This window comes from Schistocerca serialis, chromosome 6 (genome assembly GCF_023864345.2).
Source record: "Schistocerca serialis cubense isolate TAMUIC-IGC-003099 chromosome 6, iqSchSeri2.2, whole genome shotgun sequence".
Lineage (NCBI taxonomy): Eukaryota > Metazoa > Arthropoda > Insecta > Orthoptera > Acrididae > Schistocerca > Schistocerca serialis.
In genome coordinates this window covers 329127729-329155209 of record NC_064643.1, presented here as the reverse complement: position 1 = coordinate 329155209, position 27481 = coordinate 329127729, and the positions used below count along the sequence as shown (strand labels likewise).

General features: G+C 44.6%; 1 long non-coding RNA gene and 1 other non-coding gene across 2 annotated transcripts in view; both read left to right on the top strand.

Annotated features, from left to right (window-relative positions):
* The window catches only part of LOC126484120 (uncharacterized), a 293517-nt gene that overhangs the window by 205161 nt on the left and 60875 nt on the right, over nucleotides 1-27481 (top strand). The window lies entirely within an intron of this gene.
* On the top strand, nucleotides 26895-26968 carry Trnat-ugu (transfer RNA threonine (anticodon UGU)). Its single transcript has one exon. It is a non-coding gene; the product is annotated as a tRNA-Thr (tRNA).

The following is a 27481-nucleotide window of genomic DNA, read 5'->3' as shown; positions in this document are numbered from 1 at the left end:
AACGCGAGAATCAACAGGAAAGTGCCAAACTGAAGAGATGTGAATATGTGTAAGCATTGGAAGACAGGGAAACCCTATACAAACAAAAAGAAAACAGATTAGCAGATGTTACGATCATGTCAAGTACCAAACAGATATTAAAGTAACCCGACACAGTGTCTCAAAACCAAATCAAAAGTTAAGCCAAAGAAAGCGCTTACAAACATTACCACGAAAGGAAAGGGATAGGCAGAGGGTAAACAAACTTCTCCCCCCCCCCCCCCCCCCCCCGTCCGTCACCCATGTGTGTTTTCTGTAGCTATTACCTTTTAGCACTTTTTTACCGGCTACGCAATATACACGTGCATGAAAGGGGGCGGTGGAGAGACATAATAAGTATGATTACCCTCTTCTTATGCGTTTCGTGGCACTGCTTTTTCGTGCATGTGCGGTCTGTGGCTTAACTTTTGACGCAGTAAGTCATCTGCAACACAGGCATGTAAGGGCAGCGTCTGAACTGAACTTTTGTTTAGAATATGGCCTGTAAACTATGTGTTCCTGTAAAGCAGTGGCATATTCCCCGTTTTGGCGCTTACCTTTTCTGTCGTTGATCTGTCCTGAGATGTAATTTGCCTTCTAAATGTGTTGTTATCCGTTTTATACTTAAAGTTAACTGTGGGCGTTGATGAAATTTCGTTTGGAAAACTATTCGTTTTGGTTTTATGTTTATAGATCGTATTACGGATTAATTGCATTGTTTTTTCACGCTCATTGGCGAATTTTGAATGTTTCTTTGTTGTTGCGGCTTACACACACTTTTCATTGCATATTTACGTTTGAGATACGTTGTTAACTGTCGTTGGTTTCACTGTTTTGTTTTCGACTGGCGGCCGCAAGCATTTCATTCAGCCGGCTCGCACAAGAAACAGAATTGTGATGCCGCGGTTTCCTGTTGCATGCCTTGTCGCTAGACTGCTGGGCAGGTGATCCATTCCTGCGAGCCACTGAGGCATAAAACACAAGATACGCTATACCGTCAGAACTGGCAGATCGAGCCGACTCCTATGAAATTTTCGGTAGAGCTTCGACATTGTCCCTCATGGTTGACTAATGAGAGTTTGCTAGCGGCAAGCAAATCGGAGCTTCGGATTATGAACTCCGGTTATCTACAGGTCTGTTACAAGAGACAATGATGATTCCCGCACAGGAAGTGACTTAATTATTATTGTCGCGGCCTTTGTCTTTGCCTGTTTCCGGTGTCTGTGCTTGACGGTCTACTATGCAGTATCCTTCAGACGTGCGTGTATATCTGAAGGAACAGAGTGTGCTACGATCTATAGCTTCATGAAACAGAAGAAAGATAATCGCAGTTGCGGAAATGACAGCAGCTGTGCGAGCACAGGATGTCGACGCACAATGCCTTATGGAGGTTTGGATGGGTCCTGGAAGTGTGCTCGGATAGCCTAGGCATGAAGGCGACCGCTTGCGTAAAGCAGAAAATCTGAGTTCGAATCCCGGTCAGGCAAAAATTTTCATATGTCGCCAATAAATTGTACAGCTGGAATCTCATGATATTCGCAACTGGGAATTTACTTCTTGTATTTCATACAACTATAGATCGCAGCAGTGTCTCTTCCTTCAGAAAAGCGTGCATGTCTAAAGGAAATTATGTAGTAATTCATGGACATAGACACAGCAAACAGGATTGTGATAAACTTCTGTGCCTGTTCGAATCTGTCTAGTCTTGCGGTCTTGATTTTCTCGCGAATTATACATAGGAGAAAATAATATATTTTTTTGATTCTGCTAGGAACTTACGCTCTTGGAATTCTAACGGTAAATCACATCGTGATGCACAATGCCTCTCTTGTAGCATCTGCCCCTGGAGTTTTTTTAATGATATGTGAAGTTTTATTTTCAAAAAATAAGGTATATTCCTTTTTCTCAGGAAGTATTCAAGACATTTCTTCAAAAATTTCTCTGTTTCATCTCTATATTTGTTATAAGCGTCTCTCATGAGGTTTTTGGAATAGGTCAAATAGGAGAATTTTCATAATTTTTAATTATAATTCCACATGTACAATTTTAAATTCATCCAAAATTCCAAGCACTTTGCCCAATATCTCAGCTTGCAATCAGAATTTAAAAATTTGCTCTCGAGACAAGGTTTATTAGGTTTACGGAAATATGTGTACAAAATTTCATAATTCCAGCATTCATACAATCTGAGGAAACGGTACATAAACTTTAAAAAACAAAATTTTCAGAAAACGCAATTTAAAGTTCGACCTAACTTATTTCCTTTTGTCACTTCTTCAGAGGGCACCACATTTGTACTTTCGGTCGTCTTTCCCTTCAGGGCTTCTCTTCTGGTTTCTTTTTGTCTGTCTTCTTTCCTTTGCCAGGTCTTCAACTGACTTTTCAGCTGCAGAGACGCGCTGTAAATCTATTTTTCGAAGGATGTCTTGAGTAAAATTTCGTATCTTGAAGGACATTCTTTCTAATACCTTCATCCTCCCGACGTTACCATCATTAAACACAAAAACTGAATCATAAGTTGGAATTCTGACAACTACAGCAGATGCAAATTTGTTTTTAGGGCATCGTTTCCATATGAGTGAATTTAGAGACTCATTTGGATTTTGAGTTTTGCCATGAACACACTTTTTGAGAAGTGCAGGATTGGCCAGAAACCCGTAAGTGGGCTTCACGGCCTTCTAGATGTAACCCGCACACGTTTGGTTGAAACTAATACACAGAATCGTTGTTCACTGAGCTGGTATTGAAGTGCTGCTTCAAAACGTAGGCGTGGCAGGGAGGCCGCTTCACATTTTTAATTAATTTTCAACATTGAAACTTTGGGAACTTATTGTCCATGAGTTGTACTAACAAATAAAAAATAAATCGCAAATTGACATTTTTGGTCAATTTCATCAACGTCCCCCGTTAAACGATCATCAAACCCTGAATGTCTTACTAAATAGGGAGAGTCAGTAACATCAGAACGATTTCTGGAGGCTAGAAATCTACTCTGTAGGAATCAGCATGGGTTTCGAAAAAGACGATCGTGTGAAACCCAGCTCGCGCTATTCGTACACGAGACTCAGAGGGCCATAGACACGGGTTCACAGGTAGATGCCGTGTTTCTTGACTTCCGCAAGGCGTTCGATAGTTCGCCAGTCGTTTAATGAACAAAGTAAGAGCATATGGACTATCAGACAAATTGTGTGATTGGATTGAAGAGTTCCTAGATAACAGAACGCAGCATGTCATTCTCAATGGAGAGAAGTCTTCCGAAGTAAGAGTGATTTCAGGTGTGCCGCAGGGGAGTGTCGTAGGACCGTTGCTATTCACAATATACATAAATGACCTTGCGGATGACATCGGAAGTTCACTGAGACTTTTTGCGGATGATGCTGTGGTATATCGAGAGGTTGTAACAATGGAAAATTGTACTGAAATGCAGGAGGATCTGCAGCGAACTGACGCATGGTGCAGGGAATGGCAATTGAATCTCAATGTAGACAAGTGTAATGTGCTGCGAATACATAGAAAGAAAGATCCCTTATCATTTAGCTGCAATATAGCAGGTCAGCAACTGGAAGCAGTTAATTCCATCAATTATCTGGGAGTAGGCATTAGAAGTGATTTAAAATGGAACGATCATATAAAGTTGATCGTCGGTAAAGCAGATGCCAGACTGAGATTCTTTGGAAGAATCCTAAGGAAATGCATTCCGAAAACAAAGGAAGTGGGTTATAGTACGCTTTTTCACTCACTGCTTGAATACTGCTCAGCAGTGTGGGATCCGTTCCAGATAGGGTTGATAGAAGAGATAGAGAAGATCCAAGGGAGAGCAGCGCGCTTCGTTACAGGATCATTTAGTAATCGCGAAAGCGTTACGGAGATGATAGATAGACTCCTGTGGAAGACTGCAGGAGAGACGCTCAGTAGCTCGTACGGGCTTTTGTCGAAGTTTCGAGAACATACCTTCACCGAGGAGTCAAGCAGTATATTGCTCCCTCCTACGTATATCTCGCGAAGAGACCATGAGGATAAAATGAGAGAGATTAGAGCCCACACAGAGGCATACCGACAATCCTTCTTTCCACGAACAATACGAGACTGGAATAGAAGGGAGAACCGTTAGAGGTACTCAAGGTACCCTCCGCCACACACCGTCAGGTGGCTTGCGGAGTATGGATGTAGATGTAGATGTAGATCTCAGCTCCGCATGGGGAGCGAGGAAATTTTAAACAGCTGGCCACTGAGGTCTCATGGTCCCGCCACTTCGTCATTTCCCCCTCTGCCCCCCACTCCCCCCCCCCCCCCACCCCCATTTTTGCTGGCGCCTATTCTACGGAGCCCGTTCCGTCGTGCAATAAACAGTAGCTCTCTAATTTCAAATGTAGATGCAGATGGTAGTCCAGCGGCTTTAAACACAAGAGCCTCTTAATCCTCTGCGACAACCCTGGGAGGCTGTAGTCTCGCAGGAGTTGTGGTGCCACGGGAGTAAGTAGTGTCAGGCAGTGTGCACAGCGGCGTCACGGGAATGCTAAGCGAATGAACAAGCGCTGCTGTGTGTGTACCGCCGGCGCCGCAGCCACTCCTCTCTCACAAGGACGCAGAGCACTGACCCTGATGCCCAGCAGGCAGAGGTCTCAGTCTGAGGTCGCGGCTACCGGGGACAGGGTGCCTCGCGGCAGAGTACTACGCCACAGTCTGTGGCACCACATGTCGGCTTTGATTCGTGACGTAATAACAACGTTGTGTGTGCCAACAACAGCATTAGAACGAAACACTGGCAGCCGGCCGCGGTGGCCGAGCGGTTCTAGGCGCTTCAGTCCGGAACCGCGCGACTGCTACGGTCGCAGGTTCGAATCCTGCCTCGGGCATGGATGTGTGTGATATCCTTAGGTTAGTTAGGTTTAAGTAGTTCTAAGTTCTAGGGCACTGATGACCTCAGATGTCCCATAGTGCTCAGAGCCATTTTTTTTTTTTTTTTTTGAAACACTGGCAATGTCCACTGATGAGCGAAAACATTTCGACTATTGCCCACCGTGAGACTGAACGCCGCATGGTGGCGTTGCAACACTTGTCGCTATGAGGAAAGTATACAGGATAATTAGACTGGAATCTATATGATCCGCCGGCCGGGGTGGCCGAGCGGTTCTAGGCGCTACACTCTGGAACCGTGCGACCGCTACGGTCGCAGGTTCGAATCCTGCCTTGGGCGTGGATGTTTGTGATGTCCTTAGGTTACTTAGGATTGAGTAGTTCTAAGTTCTAGGGCACTGATGATGACCTTAGAAGTTAAGTCCCATGGTGCTCAGAGCCATTTGAACCAATCTATATGATCCCATTGTTCACAGTGAGCGTTGAATATAGAAATCGCTCGCGAAATCCACCAACCGAGGGTGGACTCGCATTCAGGAGGACGACAGTTCAAACCCTTGTTCAGCCATCCAGATTTAAGTTTCCCACGATTTCCCTAAATCGCTTCAGGCAGATGCCGGGAGAACTACTTTGACAGGGCGTTGCAACACTTCTCGCTGTGAGGAAAGTATAGAGGGTAACTAGACTGAAATCTATATGATCCCATTGTTCACAGTGAGCGTTGAATATAGACAATGGAGAAAAGAATAGCAATCGCTCGCGAAATCTCCCAACCGAGGGTGGACTCGCATTCAGGAGGACGACAGTTCAAACCCGTGTCCAGCCATCCAGATTTAAGTTTCCCACGATTTCCCTAAATCGCTTCAGGCAGATGCTGGGATAACTCCTTTGACAGGGCGTTGCAACACTTCTCGCTGTGAGGAAAGTATAAAGCGTAACTAGACCGAAATCTATATGATCCCGTTGTACGCAGTGATGTTGAATATAGACAGTGGAGAAAAGAACAGCAATCGCTCGCGAAATCCACCGACGGGGGAGTCGCAGTGGTTAGCGCACTGGACTCGCATTCGGGAGGACGACAGTTCAAACCCGCGTCCAGCCATCCAGATTTAGGTCTTCCGCGAATTCCCTAAATCGCTTCAGGCAGATGCCGGGATGACTCCTTTGACAGGGAACGGCCGATTTTATTCCCCACCCTTCACTAATACGAGCTTGCGCTCCGTCCCTAATGACTTCGTTGTCGACGGGATGTTAAACACTAATCTCCTCCTCCTCGATCGCAGAATCCGTCGTTTTACTACAGCGGATCTAGATTTCAACTATTACATAGTCATTTATGTGTTAGCAGAAGAGCCAACATGGTGTTACGAGTGGAGCCCGAAATGCACGCGTTTTAGCTAACGCAGGCTAGCGTGAGGAGGGAAGAACTATACTGACGTGAGGTCTGGAACATGACAAGGAATGAGAATTCAGGAAGCGGACGATTAGTTTGATACTTAACTTTAATCCATTAATGATGAACGTCGCTCTTGATGGTACATGATTCATAATATTATCTGTTCAGAATACATTCTTGAAGTAATTATAGTAACTGAATATGGCGCCTTGCCAGGTCGTGGCAAATGACGTAGCTGAAGGCTATGCTAAACTGTCGTTTCTGCAAATGAGAGTGTATGTAGACAGTGAACCATCGCTAACAAAGTCGGCTGTACAACTGGGGCGAGTACTCGGGAGTCTCTTTAGACTAGACCTGCCGTGTGGCGGCGCTCGGTCTACAATCATTGATAGTGGCGACACGCGGGTCCGACGTATACTAACGGACCGCGGCCGATTTAAAGGCTACCACCTAGCAAGTGTGGTGTCTGGCGGTGACATCTACATCTACATCCACACTCCGTAAGTCACCCGACGGTGCGTGGCGGAGGGTACCCTGAGTACCTCTATCGATTCTCCCTTCTATTCCAGTCTCGTATTGTTCATGGAAAGAAGGATTGTCGGTATGCTTCTGTGTGGGCTCTAATCTCTCTGATTTTATCCTCATGGTCTCTTCGGGAGATATACGTAGGAGGGAGCAATATACTGCTTGACTCTTCGGTGAAGGTATGTTTTCGAAACTTTAACAAAAGCCGGTACCGAGCTACTGAGTGTCTCTCCCTCAGAGTCTTCCACTGGAGTTTATCTATCATCTCCGTAACGCTTTCGCAATTACTAAACGATCCTGTAACGAAGCGCGCTGCTCTCCGTTGGATTTTCTCTATCTCTTCTATAAACCCTGTCTGGTACGGATCTCAGACTGCTGTGCAGTATTCAAGCAGTGGGCGAACAAGCGTACTGTAACCTACTTCCTTTGTTTTCGGATTGCGTTTCCTTAGGATTCTTCCAGTGAATCTCAGTCTGGCATCTGCTTTACCGACGATCAATTTTGTATGATCATTCCATTTTAAATCACTTCTAATGCGTACTCCCAGATAATTTATGGAATTAACTGCTTCCAGTTGCTGACCTGCTATTTTGTAGCTAAATGATAAGGGTTTTCAGAAATTACTGCAACCAGTCGCCTTTTATGTAGATGTATTTTATTTAACCATGACCGGTTTCGAGCTGCCTAGCAACTCATCATCAGATGGTATATACATTTAGTGCTTTTTTGTACCCATTGTGTGGGTGGTTGAGTATCTGTGGAGATAAATCTTTCTGCAGGTATATATATATCTCTTTTAGGACGTATTTTAGAAACCATTGTGTCTTGTTTTTCACAATTTCACAAGTTAAAACTTTCACTTTGGCTAAGTGTCTTCAGCGATGTTTACGAAAAACAAGATATATGTTTCCAACAGTGCCTCATAAAAGTAATATACATCTAGTGAAAGTTTTAACTTGTGAAATTGTGAAAAACAAGACACAATGGTTTCTAAAATACGTCCTAAAAGAGATATATATATACCTGCAGAAAGATTTATCTCCACAGATACTCAACCACCCACACAATGGGTACAAAAAAGCACTAAATGTATATACCATCTGATGATGAGTTGCTAGGCAGCTCGAAACCGGTCATGGTTAAATAAAATACATCTACATAAAAGGCGACTGGTTGCAGTAATTTCTGAAAACCTTTTCACACCACAGTCGCAGTGTTCCACATCCACAATGGATAAAAGTCTTAAATGATAAGGGATCAATCTTTCTATGTATTCGCAGCACATTACACTTGTCTACATTGAGATTGAATTGCCATTCCCTGCACCATATATCGAAATAGCAATCTTTTGAAATTGTAGTAGAACATAATTTTACTTTCACTTTACGAAGGAGTCTTACTACTTTTTGTGCATTATTCGCGTCCAGTCTTTCTCTTTGACTGTGTGAAGCAAGTGTAGGTGGCACAAGGAAGAAGTTCAATTGCCTTGGGAAGTGGTGGTGTGAATGGAATAACAAGATTTCCGACGTGAAGAAATATCACACCAGTTGCGTTAAAAAACAATTTTTAAGACAACTAGCGTGCTATTTCTTCGCATTGATTTTCTTCAAAAACAGTTGCTGAAAATGATGAAGAAAAATCTAAATGACAAGATTGCTCTTTGTGATGGGCGAAGACGTGTGAGGAGAAATGCTGACGTAATCGGCGCCCGGCGCTACTAACAGAAACTGCAACGTTTACCTTAACCACGCAATTTTGACACTACAAATGCTAGGTTGCTAGAGTTTGCAGAAATGAAAAAATCCGATATGTGATGAAACCGAACGACAGACCCATCGAACATCTTTTATTGTGCCACTTACATGCAGTTGACATTGTTAGCAAAGTGGATATCGCCAAGCGTGAACCTGCAACGTTTTCCTTTCAGTTCTTGCTCTAAGGGAGATAAGCAAGCTGCTAGCTTGTTGATGTACAGAATATCTAATAAGAAATCGATACTTAAATATACAGCTCTAAAACCGGTAGTATATTTACATTGTGTACCCGATATTTTTATGAGTCGGTACGTCATATGTTTTTCCGTCGATATGTATAGATACATTTTTCCGACATATTGAGAGCCGACAATGATATTCCTTTGAATAATGATATATCAGATTCCCGATATTTTAAAAAATATCAGCAGTCCCAGTATGCACACAGCGGAGACTTTAGGAAAGACGTCCTCTTCAAGGTCGAGAGTACGGCACGTCCATGAAGCACGAGTGTCAACTCTCCTTATACTCGCAAACGCACCAATTTCTCGTAGTCGGACGAAAATGGTATGCGCTGTCTTAATTACACCTGGGACTGACGACGGCACCCTCATCTCAGTTTGTGTGCGTACCGTGATGCGGGTGATTTGAAAGTGATCCGATCTTCACACTTATTCCGCATCCAAACGGTACATTTGAGGACCTGGGATCCTTGTCAGTATTCTATTTACGAAGTCCCCTCTATAATAATAATGACAATAAATCAAATACAGTGATATGAATCGTGAAACATACTATATAAGCGAATTAGAGACGAGCGGGAAATCATTCTAGTTACGATATGGCTCCAGATGGGAAATCGACACAGACGACTTTGATATACAGCAGATGTTATGGTCCAGCGCCTCAGAACGATCTCGTCGGAGAACGGCGACGCTGGTCGGCTGTTCGTGTACTACTGTCGCGAGCGTCTGTGGGAGCTGGTTGAAGGACGGGGAACTCATTGGCCAGCGACAAGGTGTTGGACGTCCACACCCCCACATAAAACTTGGAGATCGGAGACCTGCCCGCTCTGTAAAGAGGGATAGGAGGCGATCTTTGTCAGATACGAGGACAGTGTTCAACGCTAGTGCAGCCGCAAATGTTTCGGAGCACATAGTTCAGCACCCATTGCACGGGCTAACGAGTGTTGTTCTTGTGAAGCATACATTTTCTTAATGAAATGCAACCTCGTACGCGTCCTGTTTGTACAAAGAAAAAAGTATGGTACCCAAAGTATATTTCTGAGTGATTTCTCTCTCTCACACGCTCTTGCAGACTTTTTCCTCCAATGACATGTGTCCATATACACGATGATTCCGTGAAGATGTTACAAACTTACAGGGATGATCTAGAAAGATAAATGTATCAATTTGAGATAAGGGACCATAGATCGGAAACGACCAAGTCGAAGGTTATGCGCGAGAATCGTCCTGATAGCTCTAGCAGTTGACCCGTGCCATATTTTCCATATTTTTAGAGATGATAGTATGGACCAAAACAAGGAAAAGTTGTGCAGTAAACATGGGCTCTAATTGCATACTTCAAGAGCAACGAGCACTTATTCATCTTTGCTTCTATGAAACGCATCTCTTCTACTGAATAAGAGCTCCCAGCTCTTGAGGTACGCATTTCACAACCCATGTTTAATGACAAATTTGTCTAGTTTTTCGCTCATATTACCTTCTCCCAAAATATGGAAAACAATGAGATTTCAAAGAGCGTGCCCTTACCTCGAATTAATACACTTACCCTTCTCCATCATCCCTAAATGATTGAAACAACATCACGGAATGACCCCGTGTATAACGTTTTCTCTGCTTCTGCCACTCGCTCTCTTACTGTCTATATCAAACTCCCCATGACTCCCCTAGCCATTGTTTTGTCGTGTATAGTCTCAGTTGTTTTAAAATACATGTGACTACATAAGAAGTGTGTTTTCCCTCGTGCCATGGCTCTCTATTAAATCTGTCAAGCAGTAATCGGAGAAAAACATGGATTTTGCAAAGGTAGATACTATCAAATGTTTACTTAATTATATTAACCGTGTCCATTTGTAGAATACTCAATTAATCTTCTCTTAAACCGGTCGGCAAAGCCTATATAAGGCAAGTATATGGCGCAGTTGCTAGATCGGTTGTTGCTCCTACACTAACACGTTATCAAGATTTAAGTGAGTTTGAACGTGGCGTTAGAGTCGGCGCACGAGCGATGAAGAGGTGATTTTCCCGTACGAGCACTTCACGAGTGTAGCGTGAATATCAGGAATCCGGTAAAACATACAATCTCCGACATCGCTGCGGCCGGAAAAAAGATCCTGCAAGAGGGGGACCAACGGCGATTGAAAAGAATCGTTCAACGGGACAGAGGTGCAACCCTTCCGCAAATTACTGCGAATTTCAGTGCTGGACCATCAAAAAGTGTCATCGTGCGAACCATTCGACGAAACATCATCGATACGGGCTTTGATGAATGCACGACACAAAGTTTTACGCCTCGCCCTAGCCCGTCAACACCGACATTGGACTGTTGATGACTGGAAACAAAGACGAGTCTCGTTTCAAATTGTATCGAGCGGATGGACGTGTACGGGTATGGAGACAACCTCATAAATCCATGGACCCTGCATGTCAGCAGGGGACTGTTCAAGCTAGTGGAGGCTCTGTAATGATGTGGGGCGAGTGCAGCTGGAGTGATATGGGACCCCTGATACGTCTAAATATGATTCTGACAGGTGACACGTACATAAGTATCCTGTCTAATGACATGCATCCATTCATGTCCATTGTGAATTCCGACGGAATTCCAGCAGACCAATGAGACATCCCACACGTCCAGAATTGTTACAGATCGGCTGCAGGAACACTCTTCTGAGTTTAAACACTTTTGCTGACCATTAAACTCCCCAGCCATGAACTAATTGAGCATGGGATGCCTTGCAACGTGCTGTTCAGAAGATATCTCCACCCCTTCGTACTTTTACTGAGTCCGCTGCTCGTGGTCGTGCGGTAGCGTTCTCGCTTCCCGCGCCCGGGTTCCCGGGTTCGATTCCCGGCGGGGTCAGGGATTTTCTCTGCCTCGTGATGACTGGGTGTTCTGTGATGTCCTTAGGTTGGTTAGGTTTAAGTAGTTCTAAGTTCTAGGGGACTGATGACCATAGATGTTAAGTCCCATAGTGCTCAGAGCAATTTGAACTTTTACGGATTTATGGACAGCCCTCCAGGATTCATGGTGTCAATTCCCTCCAGCACTACAGCTTCAGACATTAGCCGAGTCCATGTCACGTCGTGTTGCGGCAGTTCCGCGTGCTCGCAGGGCCTTACACGATATTTAGCAGGTGCGCCAGTTTCTTTGACTCTTCAGTGTATTTCCACGGCACCCACTACATCTAGTGCACATTCCCCTATCCGTCACCTGGGGAGGCGCCCGATAGGAGACTAGCAACTCCACATGGGGTAACTTAAATAATCCTGTACTTTAATTTTAATTTTAATAATCAGCAGCCTCAGTTGCACCGTTTACCTAGAATTTACCTAGGTTTCAGTCGGGGTAACCAAACCTTCTTCAGAATAACAGTAGCTACCGTTTGTTCATAGTGGACATCGTGAAGCTAAAACTACAAATCCATAAACTATCGTCAGACTGTAAAACTTATCTGAAACTGCCTCGGCCCCACTTCGCGACCGCGATGCGGCAGCCACGAGTGCTGTACTGAGTTCCAGTTTCAGATAAGTTTTTACGGTCTGATGATAATTTGTGGATTTGTAGTTTTAGCTTGACGATGTCCACTATGGACAAACGGTGGTTACTTTTATTCTGAAGAAGGTTGGGTTACCCCGGCTGAAACCCAGGTAAATTCTAGGTAAACGATGCAAATGAGGCTGTTGGTTATTAAAATTAAAATTGATATTTATACAGCTGCTGACAGGGCTGCGGAATGTTGAAGATATTTAAATCCTGCATTTTACTTTCTTATTTTAAATTTATTTCTTTTACACGTATTAGTTTCCTTAATATATGTCACAAATAATAATGCTATAACAAACTCGCACGTGAGTGACTACAAATGTCTATATTCAGCCTTGAGTTCTTAACATGTTTCAAAAATGGTTCAAATGGCTCTGAGCACTATGGGACTTAACTCCTGAGGTCATGAGTCCACTAGAACTGAGAACTACTTAAACCTAACTAAGCTAAGGACAACACACACATCCATGCCCGAGGCAGGATTCGAACCTGCGACCTTAGCGGTCGCGCGGTTCTAGACTGTAGTGCCTAGAACCGCTCGGCCACTGCGGCCGGCTAACACGTTTCCTTTACAAATATAATGACTGGGCTCGCGGTGGGCAAGCGCTAGCAAACGGATACTTGCCCGCATCTCGTGGTCGTGCGGTAGCGTTCTCGCTTCCCACGCTCGGGTTCCCGGGTTCGATTCCCGGCGGGGTCAGGGATTTTCTCTCCCTCGTGATGGCTGGGTGTTGTGTGCTGTCCTTAGGTTAGTTAGGTTTAAGTAGTTCTAAGTTCTAGGGGACTTATGACCACAGCAGTTGAGTCCCATAGTGCTCAGAGCCATTTTTGAAACGGATACTTAGAAGAAAGACATTGAAATAGGACTTTCATCAGTCTACTGATAACGGGAACATTATGCCATTCCGGTTTGTAGAATGGAGGATTTTTTATTTTATTTTTGTTTGTTGGCTGATGTTTTTTCTCCATCGTCTGCCAGTCCGAGCTTGCGCCCCGCCTCTAATGGCCTCATCGTCGACGGGACGTGAAAGCCTAATCTTCGTTTTCCGTTTCGGCAGCAGGTACTATCGGGCGAGCTGCGCCGTGTTTACCATCTCAAGTGTTTCCTTCCGCCGCTGCCTTTCACTCCCTGCCAAGGAGCACCGGCGCGGCGTGGCTCGCCTCCAGCGCTCCCCGAGTAAACAGCTGTCCCTCGTCTCGTAACATCAATACCTGTTCCTCTCCAGAACAGAATCCCGTCACGTTACTGACAGGCAGAACAAGAGCAGTCTTACAGTCGGCACGAAGCGAAGTACCTCGACAGAATTTGGAAACAGTAGATTTATAGCCAATAGCCAACAAAGAAGGGACCACATTTTTATGGAAGATCGCAAACTATAAAACAAAGAAAATGCTCTTTTTTTTTAAAACTGAAACAAAGAACTTCCTTCTTGCCTTCTTCCTTGCCTTTTCCTGTCTCTCTCCGGGGTCGGTACTGTTATAGGGGTTGTGGCAATGTTAAGGGGATACGGAATCACCTATCCCCGCAATGTTAATATATGCCTACTATAGGGAACATTTTCTCACAAACTACTGGAGACAGAGAGGTAAAAATTTTACTGTATGTGCATTCATATGTTAAAACAATACTGAAACAACAGTTTATTGTCAAAGTATTTTCTTACAGAGATATTGTACATTTATTTTTAAGTAAATTTTTTCCATCGCTTTTTACTAGACTATCACCCCTAAGTCTTTTGTAAATCAAGTAATTAAAAAATCGTTGTTTCAGTATGTAATAGGGACCTATGTCACTACGTCATAAAAATTTCAGACTTCTAGGTTGACCAGTACCTGAGATAATGTTCCTAGATGAAGTAAAAAGTAAACTTACGGGAAACGGAGAAAGAAGATTAAAACATTCCTGATCCGTAGCTAATACCCCCTTCACAGTCTTCATAATCATCTTCAAGTCTTCTTTTGGCACCCCTCTGCACCTGTCTTGCTTTTTTCACTAATGTCTTGATTATATTATCAGCATGCCTTAGTCTGTGCTGATCTAAAAAGAACATAGCACGTACCGTACGGGAACCAACACACATACCCAACTTTTGAAGGACCTGGCATTTAGTTATATTTCCAAGATTGAAGGTTGCCACAGCATCATACACACCAAAATGTAGTGTATTAATTCCGACAAACACTGTTTTTGGGAGACGATGCCATATCACACTATTCAAGCACTCGTTGGGGTTCTGCGTTTTTCCGTGAAGACATTTCATCAGAAGACTTCTGTCAGCCAGATCTCTGAAAATGGGCTTTATTTCTGCCATGATGGCTGATGGTAGACTGTGGTGGTGAATGTATTTCTCTCCTGTTGTTAGTCCCCTATTGTATTTACACCAGCTGTTTTCACCTTTGGGGCACAAACCATGTTGTGGATGCTCATCCGTGGATGCGGTGTGGAAATATAAAGCCCATATAGCTCTCCTCATTTCTTCAAGATTGCCTGTATTTTGCCTGATTGCAAGGCCATAGCAGTTCTGAATGTGGTCTATTATGGAATCAGTCAATCTTCCTCTGCCATCCAAGGTTTTCCCATCATCTAGTTTTTTCCCTTTCATAACTGATTTTAACCTTCTCAGCCTGGCACCCATTCTCTTCTGCACATGTCCTATACATTCAAGTTTGCTTATATTTACACTGTTCCCATATGGTTTGCTTTCCAAAACTTCTTTGAATGCTTTACAGTCACCATCTCCCAGATATTTGACATAGCGAACATTATACCACTGTGAAGAGCGATGAAAAATTTTCTTCACCCCAGCAACCTCCATGCCACCACTACTACCATAATAATTAGCAATACAGTCATCACTGCGTTCATTTTTCAGCCTGCCTGTGCACCTACAGTATTTAGACATTATTGCAACATCAATAACCTTGCCAGTATCAACACTAGTTGCTGTTACAACACCATTGTTGGAGGTGTGGCCCCTTTTCTGCCACGTGCCATCAAACGCCACTGTGAGGTCACGACTGCCGTCATTTTCTTCCACTGCTTCTTCCACAGCAACCTGCATTGACTTCTGTGCTACATCTTCAACTGCAGATCCTAGTACATAATTGTAAGCTTCAAACTTTGAAGGTGCACTTGGAAGATTTAGAACACCACATAGCATATCACCAGCTGCTTTGCCCTTACCAATTGCTCGCAATCCATAAACTAACCTAATATTTACACTATAAAGTTCAGTTTTCTTGTATCCATTATTTACAGTTACTGAAACCGAACTTGGAAACTTACAGCTGTATTTACAAACACTGCATATTAAATTAAACTGGGCAGCCAGGCCAACATGGGATTCTACTTTCAGAGAAACGTTTCCATGACATTTTTTGCAGCACAAACTGTTTTCAAGAGCTTCACACAATATATTCGTATCAATGAGTTCAAAAACTTCATTCCCTCTATCAAGTAAATTATATTTCTCTTCCAAATCTCTTAGTTTTTTATGAGAAGCACTGTTTTCATTTGGTGTAAGTTCGTTCGGCAAATCAGTAATAAGTGGATTCACATTTTCCAACAGTGATGATGATGAACTGCTTTGCTTTGCTAATGAATCATTATTTCTTTTCTTTTGCCAGTTCACACGCTTTTTAAATACTTTTGCTTTAGCTCTAGGCATTTTCACTGCGAAAAATGAAGCACTAAATACGAAATAACTCAACAACAACTACTTTCTTATATCACACTGTTTACAAAACAGTCCCGCCACAAAGTCAAAGAGTAACTTGAGGAAACCAGAGAGAAACATTTTCGGGCAACTAGTGTATAAATAGTCGCTGGAAACCGGGATATTTCAATTCATGTCACTTTAAAGGTACTGCCAAAAAGTTCATGGTCAGCCACGAGAGACGTGTATAACTAAAGCGCAATACCCGATCTCACAAATATATAAAAATAAAATAGTTGTAATTGTAGTAGAGCTATGTATGATACGTCATTTTAAAGAGGAAACATGGCAGAATATAATACGCCAATAAAAAAAAATTCGATTTATTAACCCAAAATCCGATTCCGTATCCCCTTAAGCCAATTTTAAGAGAGAGACTTTCTGCTCAAAGCCGACTGCTCGAAGTGCGTGCGCCTTTCGTCCTGCGTGTAAATCAGCAACCAACCACGTCGCGAGATTTGTGTTTAACGTCCCGTCGACAACGAGGTCATTAGGGACGGAGCGCAAGCTTGGGTTAGGGAAGGATGGGGAAGGAAATCGGCCGTGCCCTTTCAAGGGAACCATCCCGGCATTTGCCTGAAACGATTTAGGGAAATCACGGAAAACCTAAATCAGGATGGCCGGAGATGGGATTGAACAGTCGTCCTCCCGAATGTGAGTCCAGTGTGCTAACCACTGCGCCAGACGTCATTGTTTTATAGGTAGTGCTGAGTATGGAGATCTAAATTTCCGAGTATGCTGCAAAACTGCGCCTGCGAGAGACAAGGGACTGTGGCGGCGTCTTCTAGTATCGGAAATTATAACCTCTTCAGGTCGATCTCAGCCCTATTACAGAAATTGATTTTGTGCTTTCATCTCTTTTTAATCTTTATTACGTTGTTTGCTTTGTTATCGTAGCAATTGAAAAGTTGCACAAGGTCCTGGTTTTTATTTTTCCTACTAGTGTTCGTCTCCCCCCATGAACCATGGACGTTGTCATTGGTGGGGAAGCTTGTGTGCCTCACCGATACAAACAGTCGTACCGTAGGGGCAGCAGCCTTTTCAGTAGTTGCAGGACCAACAGTCTGGATGGTTGACTGATCTGACCTTGTAACATCAATCAAAGCAGCCTTGCCGTCCTGGTACTGCGAACGGCTGGAAGCAAGGGAAAACTACAGCCGTAATTTTTCCCGAGGGCATGCAAATCTACTGTATAGTCAAATGATGGTGGCATCTCCTCTTGAGTAAAATATTCCGGAGGTAAAATAGTCCCCCATTCGGATCCCCGGGCGGGAACTATTCAGGAGGATGTCGTTATCAGGAGAAACAAAACTGACGTTCTACGGATCGGGCTGTGGAATGTCAGATCCCTTAATCGAGCAGTCAGGTTAGAAAATTTAAAGAGGGGAATGGATAGGTTAAAGTGAGATATAGTGGGAATTAGTGAAGTTAAGTGACAGGAGGAACAGGACTTCTGGTCAGGTGAATACAGAGTTACAAATACAAAGTGTCGGAGGAAATATTTAGCAGTTAAATACGGACTCAAAAACACTGCGAATCATCAGTCAACTCGTGAACATCCGCAATGTGATCAAAAATATCTGGACACCTGTTAGTGGACATTAATACTGTCTGCGTCTACCCATTGTCTTTACGACCGATTGAACTCTGTTTGGGACACTGTCGATGATATGTCTGAATGTCTGTGGAGAAATGGCAGCCCAATATCCCTCAAGAACCGAAACCAGAGAAGGTAGTGATGTTGCATACTGAGGAGTGGAGCGAAGTCTAACTTAGTCTACAGTTGTCCCGTTGGAGTCAGTTCGGAACTCTGGATAGGCGGTCCCTTCAGGAATGTTACTGTCTACAAATTATTGCCTCGCAGATGATGGTTTATGATAGTTTGCGTTTTCATGATGAGACCAATAATCATAGTATCCGAAGTGTTCTTCTACTGTACCCAGTACACAGTGCTATGAAATTAGTTCATACCTCTCAGTAGTTATTAGTTTCTTAAGAACAGTAAGGTGACCACAACCTAAGCACGAAAGACACCCTCATACTGTGACACCACCTCCTCTGTTCACCGTTGTCCCTACGCAATGTGGCTAGCAACGTTCGTCATGCACTCGCCAAACCGAGACCATTCGATCGGATTGACAGAGGATAAAGCGAGATTCCTCACTCCACATCAATCGTTTACCCACCTCAAGTGTCGGTAAGCACCGACTACAGAAATATGTGTCCTATGACGAGTTGCTCGAGCATTATAGCCCATTCTTTCCAACGTACAGTCGTTGTGATAACTGGACTGCTGGTAGCACTTCCTTCTGCTGAGTACATTCGTGCTTTACTACCACCCTCTGCAGTGCTGGACGGCCCCTGTCCGTCAGTACATATGGTCTCCCTACCAAGGTTTCAGTTGTGGTTTGTTCTTTCGAGTTTCCACTTCACCATCACATCACCAACAGTCGACTTGGAAAGAAAACTCCCCATCACACTCCCGTCAGATTTATTGGTAAGATGACCCAATGGATAGTCCGTCAAAAACTCCACACAGATCAAGCATCGAAACAGGAAGAATAAGTACTAAACTGTGAAAAAAAGCAAAACAGAAACACTGAATAGTCCAAGCTCAAAAAGTGCAACATCAAGCCGATTGGAAGAATCACGGCATCGTGGTTGTGTGGTCACGGAACTGAAGTGCAAAGCGCGAGATCCGTGTTCAAATCTGCCTCTTGCCCCATTTTTTCACAAAGTTATGAACCGTCCGTCAGGTCATTGACGTGTCTGTTCTCCTTCTGTGGTCTTGTCAATTGCCATACATACATTGGTAATAGAACATGAGTCATGTAGTAAGAATATATTACTGTGGAATGTATGTGATGAATATTGAGAGAAGGCGTGACTCCGCATAGACCTCTCACAGAAATGAAAACAACGAATAAACGGGTGTGAATTATGTTACAACAAAGGAATTCAAGGGTCAAAACTTCCCAAACGGAACGCAAGAGTCCTAACATTGATACTTGCGTAGAACGAACAGGTACGTACTCTGGAAGTCCCTTCCTTACACCTCGCTGTTGCAAACGGACATTATACCACGACAATAACACAAATTTGAATACAGCGGCCAGACACGGCAATGACCGGGCGGACAGTTCATATTGTTGTGAGAGAAGAAAATGGGACAGGACGGGAATCGAACACGAATCTTCCGCTTCGTAGCGCAGCATTGTGACCACGTAGTCACCACGCCGTGCCTCGTAAAACTTACTCGATGTCGCACATCTTGTTCTCGAGCCGTTCACTGTTTTTTCTTTTGCTTCCTTTTTCACAGCTCAGTACACCTTCTGTCTATTAACATGCTTGATCTGTGTTCAGTTTGTGACGGGCTATCCACTGGGTAATCTTACTACTAAATCTGACGGATGTACTTATATGGATATGGTGTCCATTTTTTCGGACATGTACGAAAGAACAGACAAAATTCAAATGGTTCAAATGGCTCTGAGCACTATGGGACTTAACATCTGAGGTCATCAGTCCCGTAGAACTTAGAACTACTTAAACCTAACTAACCTAAGGACGTCACAAACATCCATGCCCGAAGCAGGATTAGAACCTGCGACCGTAGCAGTCGCTCGGTTCCAGACTGAAGCACCTAGAACCGCTCGACCACCGCGGCCGGTGAAAGAACAGTCACCATATCCATCTAAGTATATAGTTCTGGCAATACCGACCATGACCTTCCTCTTCTGTGCGGATGCACACATATTACCCGACCTCTTACGGGACTTGGTAAGAATGTCTTCCACGAGTAATTAGTGTTTTGGGTAGGGACACTACGAATGTAGTGTGTGGACATATAAGGTGAGAATGTGGGTCACGCGGAAGGCGTGCACAAGATAGTCACTGCAGTCGCACTGTGCTCTGTGCCCTCGGTGGCTCAGATGGATAGAGCGTCTGCTATGTAAGCAGGAGATCCCGGGTTCGAGTCCCGTGTCCCCGTTGGTATATATCTACGCACGTCAGCAGCTGAAAGTATTAACATATAATTCTAATTTCATTTAAATCTGTCGGAGTTGCGATGGGGAGCTTCCCTTGTAATATGGTGTCAAATGAGTAGTCCATGTTCGAAACCACTGAGCTTTCCTGACCAACCCAATCTACTGTTCCTGCTTCTATACTGACAACACCGTACCCTCCGCCTCTTTTTATACTAGCGGCTGCGCCTCTCGTGACACATAGTGGCCAAGTCCGTGTTACATACGTGTTTCCGGATAGTTTTGATCAGATAGTGTGTGTGTGTCGGTGATGTATTCATTCAGACATCCCTGGCTGCTTAAACTTATAGAAAGTTCTACTTTCAGTAGAGTGATCCACTCAACTTGATAATACACTACTGGCCATTAAAATTGCTACACCCCGAAGATGTCGTGCTACAGACGCGAAATTTAACCGACAGGCAGAAGATGCTGTGATATGGAAATGATTAGCTTTTCAGGGCATTCATACAAGGTTGGCGCCGGTGGCGACACTTACAACGTGCTGACATGAGGAAAGTTTCCAACCGATTTCTCATACACAAACAGCAGTTGACCGGCGTTGCCTGGTGAAACGTTGTTGTGATGCCTCTTGTAAGGATGAGAAATGCGTACCATCACGTTTCCGACTTTGATAAAGGTTGGATTGTAGCCTATCGCGATTGCAGTTTATCGTACCGCGACATTGCTGCTCGCGTTGGTCGAGATCCAATGACTATTAGCAGAATATGGAATCGGTGGGTTCAGGAGGGTAATACGGAACGCCGTGCTGGATCTCAACGGCCTCGTATCACCAGCAGTCGAGATGACAGGCATCTTATCCGCATGGCTGTAACGTATCGTGCAGCCACGTCTCCATCCCTGAGTCAACAGATGGGGACGTTTGCAAGACAACAACCATCTGCACGAACAGTTCGACGACTTTCGCAGCAGCATGGACTATCAGCTCGGAGACCGTGGCTGCGGTTACCCTTGACGCTGCATCACAGACAGGAGCTCCTGCGATGGTGTACTCAACGACGAACCTGGGTGCACGAATGGCAAAACGTCATTTTTTCGGATGAATCCAGGTTCTGTTTACAGCATCATGATGGTCGCATCCGTGTTTGGCGACATCGCGGTGGACGCACATTGGAAGCGTGTATTCGTCATCGCCATACTGCCGTATTACCCGGCGTGATGGTATGGGATGCCATTGGTTACATGTCTGGGTCACCTCTTGTTCGTATTGACGGCACTTTGAACAGTGGACGTTACATTTCAGATGTGTTACGACCCGTGGCTCTACCCTTCATTCGATCCCTGCGAAACCCTACTTTTCAGCAGTATAATGCACGATCGCATGTTGCAGGTCCTGTACGGGCCTTTCTGGATACAGAAAATGTTCGACTGCTGCCCTGGCCAGCACATTCTCCAGATCTCGCACCAATTGAAAACGTCTGGTCAATGGTGGCCGAGCAACTGGCTCGTCACAATACACTAGTCACTACTGTTGATGAACTGTGGTGTTGAAGCTGCATGGCCAGCTGTGCCTGTACACGCCATCCAAGCTCTGTTTGACTCAATGCCCAGGCGGATCATGGCCGTTATTACGGCCGGAGGTGGTAGTTCTGGGTACTGATTTCAAGGATCTATGCACCCAAATTGCGTGAAAATGTAATCACATGTCAGTTCTAATATAATATATTTATCCATTGAATACCCGTTTACCATCTGCATTTCTTCTTGGTGTAGCAATTTTAATGGCCAATAGTGTACTTCTCTTTGCAGTAATTGCTCTTTTTAGGAAAGTCAATCTGAATTCTCTTGGCTTATGGCAGAGACGTCCCTTTCAAAAAGAGCAAGTTCGATTTGCTTACGTGTCGTCATCCAATCTGAGATTGCGCACCAGCTCTAGTTACTTCATCATCGAGAGAGCGATAAACGAAAATCTTCCTGCCTTCTCGCGGTCAAACTTGGACAGGGTGCACGACTCGTGTGAGGTGGTGTCGGCTGGCGCCGCTCAGTTCCAGATTCACAGGATGTGGCAGCTGAAGGAATGTTCCTACTTCGGAAGAACCCAAGCGCGGCCCGAGTTCAGCGGGGCCATCAGTCAGCGCGATCGGGAAGTCCGAAACTGGAAAAACACCGCCCGGTCTGACGAGTTCAAGTTTTTGTTTCAATTCTGCCAAGTCGACGACTTCAATCGGAGAGCAGCAGCGCACAGTTATGGACCGATCACGTAGGTCGCTCATCGAACAGCGCAGTTGTAGATGAGTCTCCCTCGACCTGACCCATCGTAATGCTGCATATTGTTAGGTTTTACTCTACAGTTCGTCAGATCGTCATCGCTACTGTCATACAGCACCTTAAAAATTTACTCTGTGAGGCATCGTACTCCCTAAGGCCAGTGGAGTTAACGTTCTGAACTACGTGGTAAAAAAAAGAATGACCTATTTTAGAATGTAATAATTGCGAAACAGGAGCATACCGGACAGGAAATATGTGTTGATTGAAGGGTCATAGCCTAGAGTTTTAGAATCCATGCATCTGCTCAGGATGCAAGATGGCATCCGATCAATGGACGACGCTTTGTGTACTATCCTTTAGCAAGAGAGAGTCAGTGATTCCAGTGCGCCGTGAGTTTCTTTGGCGTTTTGGGACTGATCCGGATTTCCTGGAAATCATTAGTCGTCGGTATTATCAATTTGTAAGGAAAGGGTGTTTCTGCAAAGGTAAGAGTCGAGGTTGACCTTGCTCGTTTGATGAAACGCTGCAAATAATTCGGCAAAAATTTGTGTGGAATCATCCTAAATCTATGTGCCGCGCAAGAAGAGAACTTGCAGTTCCTTACATGACTGTCTGGCAAGTGTTATGGCGACATTTGATCTCTAGACCACAATCAGTGCAAGCGCTTCGGCTTGGTGATAAAGAGAAACGTGTTGACTTCAGAAATGTTCTGCTGGAAGACATGGAAAATCATACATTTTTATCACGGTTAGTTTTCGGTGGTGAAGCTACATTTCATGTTAGCGGTAAAGCATCTCCATGCAATTTTTGAGCATGAAAAAGACTCACCTAAAGTGAACCTTTTGTACCACTTCTTATGAAAAAGTTTATTGCCCCTTACTCTTTCAGCAAAATACGGCGAATGGAATGAGCTATTTTTTAATGCTGTAGACTTGGCTCTTTCCACAACTTGAGGAGGACTCTAAGACTTCATATTTCAACACGACAGAACTCCACTGCACTGGTAACAACACTGTACGACAGTACCTCAACTACGAGTATACGTTGCCTCAACGTTGGATAGGGTGCACGGGACGGTGACACACTGTCCTACACTCTTGGCTTCCAAAATCTCCAGACATCACCCCATGCGATTTTTTCTCGCGTGGATATGTGGAGGGAACTGTTTTCATCGCCCATTTACCTCGTGACATAGGTGAGCTGAAGAACAGAATAAAAAGCGCAGTAACTTTTGACACTGTGCGTATGATGCAAAGAGTGTATGACGAACTTACCTATCGTCTACGTATTGTCGGTGTTGCTGCTGCTGGACACACGGGGCATTTATAATAGCATAACTAAAACTTTAAAATTTTCTGTGTGCTTTGCAATTTGTCTCTGCTTTCTGATATGTTTCCATCAATAAATATGAAGTTTTTAAATCAGATCATTCTGTTTGATATGCCCTATACTACACGCTTTGGAAATGGAAAGCGTTAGACCATGAAGCAACATTCCAGTATTTATAAAATTCTATGGAGATGTTCAGCAGTTAATTGGTTTTAAATGACTAAACTTTGATTTCATGTGGGGCTGAAGTCCATCGCAAACATCAATATGAGGTGTGGCCCCTGCAGGCAAGAACGCACTGCGGAACACATTGTGACGTGAAAGCGAGCAACCTCCCAATGCCATCTTGAGGAATTTCTTGTTTTGCCTGAAACACATATTGTAGCAGTTCGTGCAAGCCATTCAAGGATCCATACATTCCTGACGGTGTCTGTGGTGTGGACTGCAGTGCGGGGGTCTTACATTATTCTACCGGAATATGCCTTTTGGTACCGTACCCTTGTCATGAAGGGTATGACAACACGCTGTACCATTCTTTGCACGTACTGGCGAACATTCAGCCTTCCTTCAACAGCCCTATTGTCATATTCACTAGCTACTCTTACCTTGATTCTGTGAACTGAGGGGTATGGCTCTGGAGAATCGCTGCTTCTATCTCGTCACCTCCCGTTCTGCAGTCATTGCACTGTAAATAACTGCCAATGTCATTTATCGGTATGATGGTTCCACATTTTTCATGTGAATGAATCGACCTCTTTTAAAGACCGAAAGATGGTGATAGGCTGCACGTGCACATCCTCTGGGCATGGTGATTCGTGATCCCGACCTGAAAACTTTCACAGATGTTACACAGTCCTATCAGATTAATGTGACCACCGCCTATACTGACGTCAACTTGCAATGACCACTTCCAGACGGCAGCTGGTAGCACTAGCAGTGGACAGTATGTAAAGCGTGTAGGGAAGACGCGCAAAACTGGGTAGTCGTTGTCGTTGTGCGGAAACGGGCCGATTTCTGGCGCCCAAATGGGCATGATCATTGGCTTTCGGAATAAAGATGGAGACATTTCCGAAAGGTCCTACGTTGCCTAGCCTGCGGCAAGTGACTGCCTCAGTATCAAGAGATCGTTGGTGTTACACTTTTTATTGGAAGATGGCTGCAACGGACACCCGAAAGTGGTGATTGAGTCTTGTGGTGTCACCGCCAGACACCACACTTGCTAGGTGGTAGCCTTTAAATCGGCCGCGGTCCGTTAGTATAAGTCGGACCCGCATGTCGCCACTATCAGTGATTGCAGACCGAGCGCCGCCACACGGCAGGTCTAGAGAGACTTCCTAGCACTCGCCCCAGTTGTACAGCCGACTTTGCTAGCGATGGTTCACTGACAAAATACGCTCTCATTTGCCGAGACGATAGTTAGCATAGCCTTCAGCTACGTCATTTGCTACGACCTAGCAAGGCGCCATTATCAGTTGCTATTGATATTGTAAATAATGTACAGACAAGAGCTACGTTCAACATTAATGGATTAAAGTTAAGTATTCCACCATCTGCGTCCGTTTTTCTAAGTTCTAATTTCCTTGTCTTGTTCCAGACCTCACGCCAGCCTGCGTGAACTAAAACGCGTGCCTTTCGGCTTCCTCTAAATTTAGTGGGTTGGTCTCCTGCCAATCCACAACAAGTCTGACTAGCTTGGGATTATTTCCGGTTGATAAACAATATACAGAAAATATCTGGCACTCGCGGAATCTCCATTTTGACAGTTACACTTTACCTAATATTCTGGAGGAGTCCAATTCAAATTCCCGTTCAGCATCGGCGGTTAGGTGTTTCATATTTTCCCAAAATTACTTCCTAGTCTAAGCACGCTGGACGCTCATCCGGGAGGATGACGGTTCAAAACCCCATCCGGCTCTCTAGATTAGGTTTTCCGTAATTTCCGTACATCGCTTCAGACAGCTGCCGAGATGGTTCCTTTGAAAAAGGCACGGCAGATTTCCTTCCCAATCCTTTCGTAATTCGAGATTGTGATCCGTCTCTAATGACCACGCCCTAATCTTCTTCCATCCTTCAAATGTCTAGAATCACATAGACCAAATAACTGTGAATACCACAGAATCCTGAGGAAGATCCCAAGCAGAGGGGTCGGAACGAAGAATGGAGTAGAAGAAATTGAAGACGAAAACGACGTGGCGTAACGTCCCAGAACATATTACCTCCACGAAGAACCTGTTTGAGAATACCCGCCCGGATAGCCGTGAGTGTTAAAGCGCCGCTTCCGGAGCGAGGAGGTGCGCCGACCCTGATTAAATCCGCCCGGAGGATTAACGACGGGGGTCGGTGAACCGGCCTCTCTGCAGGTGCTTTTTAGGCGATTTCCCACATCCCACTACGTGAATACCTGACTCTCTTACACGATTCGCAAACATTTACAAAACTTTCGCTGTCTTTCACATGAATAACACTATACGCAGACAGTATGGATAAACAATTTCCCTCCCGGGAGGTAACGGGGTGATTACAATGAAATGAACACACTTAGCTGCTTACAGGCGTTGACATACGTCAACGGGGACAGATTACAGTCCCGATCGGGACTCGAACCCGGGATCTCCTGCTTACATAGCAGACGCTATATCCACCTGAGCCACCGAGGACACAAAGGATAGCGCGACTGCAGGGACTTGTCTCTGGCACGCCTCCCGCGAAACCCACATTCTCAACGTATTGTCCCGCACTACATTCGTAGTGCCCCCGCCCATTATACTCATTACTCGCGGCGCGTTGCCGATTCCCGTAAGAGTTCGGGCACTGTTTGTGCATTCGCACAAAAGAAGAAGATAGTCAAGTGGCCGGTGAGCCTTAACTATATATATATACTACGATGGTATCTGTTCTTTCGGAGCCGGCTGCGGTGGCCGTGCGGTTCTAGGCACTTCAGTCCAGAACCGCGTGACTGCTACGGTCGCAGGTTCGAATCCTGCCTCGGGCATGGATGTGTGTGTTGTCTTTAGGTTAGTTAGGTTTAAGGAGTTCTAAGTTCTAGGGGACTGATGACCTCAGCTGTTGAGTCCCATAGTGCTCAGAGCCATTTGATTTGTTCTTTCGGACATGTCTTACGAGAATCGGCAACGCGCCACGAGTAATGAGTATAATGGGCGGGGGCACTACGAATGTAGTGCTGGACAATACGTTGAGAACGTGGGTTTCGCGGGAGGCGTGCCAGAGATAAATCCCTGCAGTCGCGCTATCCTCTGTGTCCTCGGTGGCTCAGATGGATAGAGCGTCTGCCATGTAAGCAGGAGATCCCGGGTTCGAGTCCCGGTCGGGGCACACAGTTTCATCTGTCCCCGTTGACGTATGTCAACGCCTGTAAGCAGCTAAGGGTGTTCATTTCATTGTAATTTCATTCTAACTAGCTGCTCGGTCACCGATGGTATCTGTTCTTTCGGACATGTCCGAAAGAACAGATACCATCTTAGTAAATACATAACGGGGTGATGACAGGAAAGGCATCTGGCCATACATTAAATTAACCACGCCAAATCCGTACGTAAATATACCCACCCATCGGCGATGCGGGACAAAGGCACGAGAAGAAGAAGAAGAATATAAAATCTGTTACAGACACAGTATTAGAGAGTTGGGACGAAGGCGAATCGAGAGAGGGGGTGAAGAATGTCGATCAAAGCGAACTGTCCTTTCATATGAGCGTTGAGTTTATTATCACTATTATCCGGTTCTCCACACTCATTTGTTTCTTGTCGAACAATGCTATCTGAAACATAAACAAACCACTTCATTAAATAGTAGTGCCTCTGTGAAGTTTGGAAAGTAGAACGGAGA